General features: G+C 30.1%; 1 protein-coding gene across 1 annotated transcript in view; it reads left to right on the top strand.

Annotated features, from left to right (window-relative positions):
* LOC118737199 (serine/threonine-protein kinase 32A) overlaps window positions 1-5,567 on the top strand; it is a 20,710-nt gene that overhangs the window by 1,067 nt on the left and 14,076 nt on the right. The window lies entirely within an intron of this gene.

Below are 5,567 nucleotides of genomic sequence, written 5' to 3'. Positions count from 1 at the left end.
ACTTGTACTGAGAGCTTTTGAAAGCTTTGGCACGCTGTATTGGTATACAAGTAAGCAGCAGATACACAATGATCAGGTGATTCAACGTGTAACACCTCCGGGTAATGATTTAATTTTTTTTTAAGTGAAGAGCATAGGTCACTTAAATCAAAACTAAAAACAAATTAAGTTGGATTGGTGAAACCAAAAAGTAGGCGCGCGGTTTCAACAACTTAAATCGAAAAAATTACTTCTATATTGTTTGAGAAGTTCTCCTACCATAAAATAAATAATAAATAAATGGGTTTGAAACCTACTTTTTTATTTAAAGAGACATTTTTTATTTTTTCTCTCTGATGTTAGGATTTATTAAAGAACTTTGTAATTTCAAAAACATGATTGATTCCAAAAATTATTTAAAAAATTCAGTGCAGTGTAGAATAAAAATATGAATACCAAGTACAAGATGAAAAATCTTTAGAATTAAAAAAAAAAAAAATTAAAAGTTTTTGGATTCACAAGGACCAATAGGTAATTTTTTAAGCTGATAAAGATGAAAGGATGAAATTCGAGGATGCTAACATCTCAACATCTATTTATAATTTTACGCGCAAAATTTGGAATTTTTTCGCAAAATACATTGCATATTTTGAACATTCAATATAACAATGAACATCCTTTCGGAATTTTCCATTTTCACAACACTAATTACTCTAGCGATACGATTCGATAACTTTTTGCATGAGTAAATATAAAATGTAATGTCAACACTTACCTTGCCAAAGCTGCCTTTGCCAATAGCACGTAATATTTGAAAATGATCAAAATTGACTATGGCCATCAGTTATTAGCATAAAAATTCGTTGCAGTTCATTAAAAAGGGAGATAAAAAATGAGAATAAAAATGAAATTTGGTGTATAAAATATTTGACAAAGTTAGACGGCTTATAACCTTAACCTATTTACATATGAGGACATAAGAACCAGAGTTGCTAAGTCCACTTTTTATGAAAACTCATATTTTGACAAAGGAGTCTAGATGTTTCGAAAATCATAAAGGATCTTGTTTTATTTATTCTCGTTTATATTGAATGAAAGGAAAATTTGCCAAGTCCAAAAGAAGCGACGAAAATCCGATAAGGCCAAAATAGTACGAAATCTTTTATGGAGATCGAATCCCTCTGATACGTATGGAGCTTTGCTTTGCTTTAAACAACCAAAATGATGTATTAAAAGTTTTCCGAAATATTTTAAGAAAATTGCTATAAGAGCATTTTTTTTCCTTTCCTGTAAAATTTTTAAAATGGGACTTAACAACTTTTCACTGTAAGCTGCATGTACATACGTACATATGTATATCTACAAAAACGCTAAAAATTCTAAGAAAATAGGCGTGTTTTTTTACACGTATACGTGTCTGCGCTTAAAATTTGTATAGCAGTAAGCGACAAACTTTATGTGCGCTTATGAATAGTTGTCAATAAAATCAAAATTACTTGTTTTCAAATGGAAATTGTCGATGCTTGTTTTTTCACACGTTAAGCGTAGATGTACATATATGCTTGTACAAAAAACACGACTAATATATCCAACGATTTTGATAACATACGTTAGGTCACTTGCGATGAGCAACAATTTTTTAGCTATGAATTTTAGGCAACATAAAAACTTTTTTTTTTGTATTGCTGTAAACTATATCAAGCTGATTGCTTTTGGATATAATTCATAGACGTACATATGTATACTTGAAGCCTCAAACAATTTTTGAATCAATTTGTTGCATAACTTTTGAGATATAGATATATTTTCATAGAAAAAATATTAAAAACAAGTGAATTTTTGTGTAATTTTTAAGAGGTGAAAAATTAATTATGTCATAATTTTGGAAGGACACCATATACTGGTTTGAAATTTAATGGGCAATTAGTACTTACGTGTACACTTAATTTGTAAAAGGTAACTAAAGTGTGCCCTAAAAAATAACTAAATGGCAATTAACTCAAAATTTGTAACTCTACAATTTTCAAAATTTTCGATTAATCGCGTATAGTTTTTGAAGCATTTCATTTTTAAAACTTGTTAAGTATGTTTTCTATTCTACAAACAATTACGAATAATTTGATATCTTTGCAAGAGGTGCGCTTTCTGGATAAACCAACTTTTAAAGATAAAATACTCTGCGATCTTGAGCGTAATTTTTATTCTGAAAACATCTTAATTCAGGGAACGTTTGTGAAAATACGTCGAAAAGATCTAAATCTTTTTATAACTACTAGTCCTTCTAACGTTACATACATATACCTGTAACATTTTTCAAAAAAATGTTCTCTAGAACTGTGTAAAAACTCTGATTTACTACCTTTAATGATGATTTTTTCGACAAAGCTTTTGAAAGGTGCTCTTACTTAATTGGAGTCTTCTAAATTCAATGGCGTCCCCAGTTTTGGTCGATTAGCTCCACTTTTCGAGCTAGCGGTACCTGAAACTTTGCTTAAGTTTTAACTATTTATAAAAAAAAATCCTTCAGTTTTGAAGATATTTTACTAAAATTTTGCACACGATTGTATTTTTATATTACCTTCACTATCTCTTAACATAACATAAAGCACGCACACAATTTATTATTCAGATATGAAGTGAGAGTTATAGCGCAAAAACACATATCTGAGTAATCAGTTGTGTTGGAGCTATATCTTAAAGTAAACCTATTTCGACCGTTATGTGCAAAATTTTAGAACTTCAAAACTGAGTGAGCTATTTAAAAACAAAGTTAAAATTTAATCAAATTTTAAAGTACCGTTATCTCGAAAACTGGAGCCCATCTGGTAAAACGGGGGATGTCATTGAATTTAGAACGTCCCAATTATGTGAGTTGAACTTTCAAAATCTTTGCTCAAAAATTTACAACTTGCACAGTTTAATTTGAAGACAGCTTATTGTGATCTAAATGTTTATTCCTCGTCTAACTTTTGAAGCACTTGATGAAAATGAATTACACTTATATTTATCGATTTATGAAGAGATTACGAATAGAATCATATATAAAACATAGGTGTGCCCACAAATTAAAAAATTAAACTTTTTATTTTGAAAGTGTTAATTTTTTTTTTAAGATTTGCCCATATACATACATACATATCAATTAATATTATGGCCAGGGAACGGGTTTTTAGGACCTAAAAACCTATAAAAAAAGGCAAATAAAATAATGAAATAGGCTGGAAAAGGCAAAATAAAATAGCGAAAAAGGCCGGAAAAGGCACTAGGTATTGCAAAAAAAGCAAAATAAGGCATTGAAAATAGACACAAAATACGAAGAACAATCAAAAAATACATTTATTTTAGAAATGTTTATAGTACAAGTAAAAAGAGAAAAGCTATGAACTAGTATCATTATATGAAAAATTTGTACTTTGAATCTTTGACTATTTTATCCTTTCGAGTTTCTAACTCATAAAACTTTAATCTGTATAGTTGTAGTAACATTTGAACCACAAGATGCATTTTGAAGTTTTCTGGCAACATTTTCATTCGATTTTCGCAATTTCCATAAAATCCGTTCCCTGATTATGACTTCTTGGCTTTTTTCAGTTTGTTAAAGCCTGTGGTGCCATTTTATGATTCTTGCCATATACATAGCTTCGGAAATAAACCCTAATTTTGTGCACACCTAAAAACCGTCTCTCGCACACAAGGACATTTAAAAAATTGGTAACCGAAAATTAAAAATTTTTCAATGGAAAAAGTATAGTATCATCGACTTTTATTGTTATATCTTTGCAAAATATTACTCGATTCTTTTTGAAAGATAAAATTTAGGGCTAATATTTTGATCAAGGATGCATCGTAACGTTAAGTTTCACGTTAATCAAATAATTTCAATCGTTTCGCTTGAAACATTTAGAAATATATTTGTTAAATCATTTATCAAAACAAATTTCGTTACGTTTTTAACCGAAACGAAAAAGTGCCGTTAATGTTGAAACGTTAATAGTTAAACATTTAATTTGAAGTGTGCTGGCAATGCCATAACAAGCAGTCAGCACCGTTGCCGTTTTGATACAATTGTATAATTTTTCGATTTTTTTTTTCTAAATTGTAAGATATGATACTTTGATACTTTTTTGTTCACAAATGTCCCATTTTGATACTTTTCACTGGTAGAGATGAATTTTTGAAAATTATGAATAATGTAATGGGTATTCATGGAAATGCGTAAATACCTCCTAATTATAAAATTGTATTTATTTGTTTTTGAAATAAAAGTTTACAAATAACAGTTTTGTGATACTTTTCCTGCTCGGCAACTGATCCTTTTTTTCAAGCTCGTGGCAACGCTGGCAGTCAGCTGTGTGGGGATTAGGGATGTTAATTTTTCGGCCTTTTCCGATCCCGGGATTTTCGGGAGGGCGTTGTCACAATGCCGTAATTAGTCCCGGGATTCAGATATTCATTAATTTTCAACAACTTGAATAAAAAAAAATTGCTTCTATATTGTTTGAGCAGCTCTCCTACCATGAAATAAATAATAAATAAATGAGTTTGAAACCTACTTTTTTTATGTAAAGTGGCGTTTTTACTTTTTTTTCTCTGACCGCAGGATTTATTTTGAAGGACTTTGTAATTGCGGAGATATGATTAATTCCAAAAATTGTTTAAAAAATTCAATGCAATATAGAATAAAAATATGGGCAACAAATGCAATAGGAAATTTCTTTGGAATTTAAAAAATTTTAATTTTTTTGATTCACACTCGCTTCAAGCTCGAGTACGATGTCTTCATCTGGCGACCATATCATGACTGTCATATTAACAGAATTGAACGAATCCAAAAATTCTTAATTCGTTATGTTTTACGATCACTACATTTTGTTGACCCTTTCCCATCTTACACTGCTAGATGCATGAAATGTTTATTTTCTAGATTAATAAATAAAAAAATAAATATGTAAATAAATCGAATCTATTGGAAAAATACATACACAAATATTCCGACGAATTGATAACTTCATCCTCATTTTGAAGGCGATTGAAAATAATTCTTATGTAATACGAGTAGTCCATCGAGTATACGTAAATATTCCATTCAATACACTTACTTACCATCGTCATCGTTCAACAGATGTGCGTCCGATCTGCTCGATGAATTCGCACCCATGCTGCATGTATTTGTTGTTAATCTACATATGTATGTACTATCTATGTATGAATGAAATGGATCGTGATTGTTTCACTCAGCAGCTTTCGTTTTTATGTGCAAGCAGCTTTGCTATTTTAAGTTGTACATAATCAGCTTGCCAATTAATGTTGTTAACGCAAATCGTTGCAAAAGACTGATGTGAATATGTTGACGTACGTTCATTTTATAATAGTTATGTAGAGTATAACTACTGAAGTCACTATTCACTACCAATAATCATCATAAACAGGATACTAATTACACATATTTAATTTAAGTTGTTTATTTGTGAGTGGACCACAGAAAATTTATTTTATTTTAGCATCGCGAATGCTTGACTTAGTTGATGATGTGTGTACGGCTTAAAATGAGTACTGCCCCTGGCAACCGCAGGAACGGCATAATTTTT

Source organism: Rhagoletis pomonella, unplaced genomic scaffold, assembly GCF_013731165.1.
Source record: "Rhagoletis pomonella isolate Grant_MI unplaced genomic scaffold, Rhpom_1.0 Rhpom_scaffold_00004, whole genome shotgun sequence".
Taxonomy (NCBI): Eukaryota; Metazoa; Arthropoda; class Insecta; order Diptera; family Tephritidae; genus Rhagoletis; species Rhagoletis pomonella.
The sequence above is the reverse complement of the archived record's forward strand: the minus strand, read 5'-3'. Positions and strand labels throughout refer to the sequence as shown.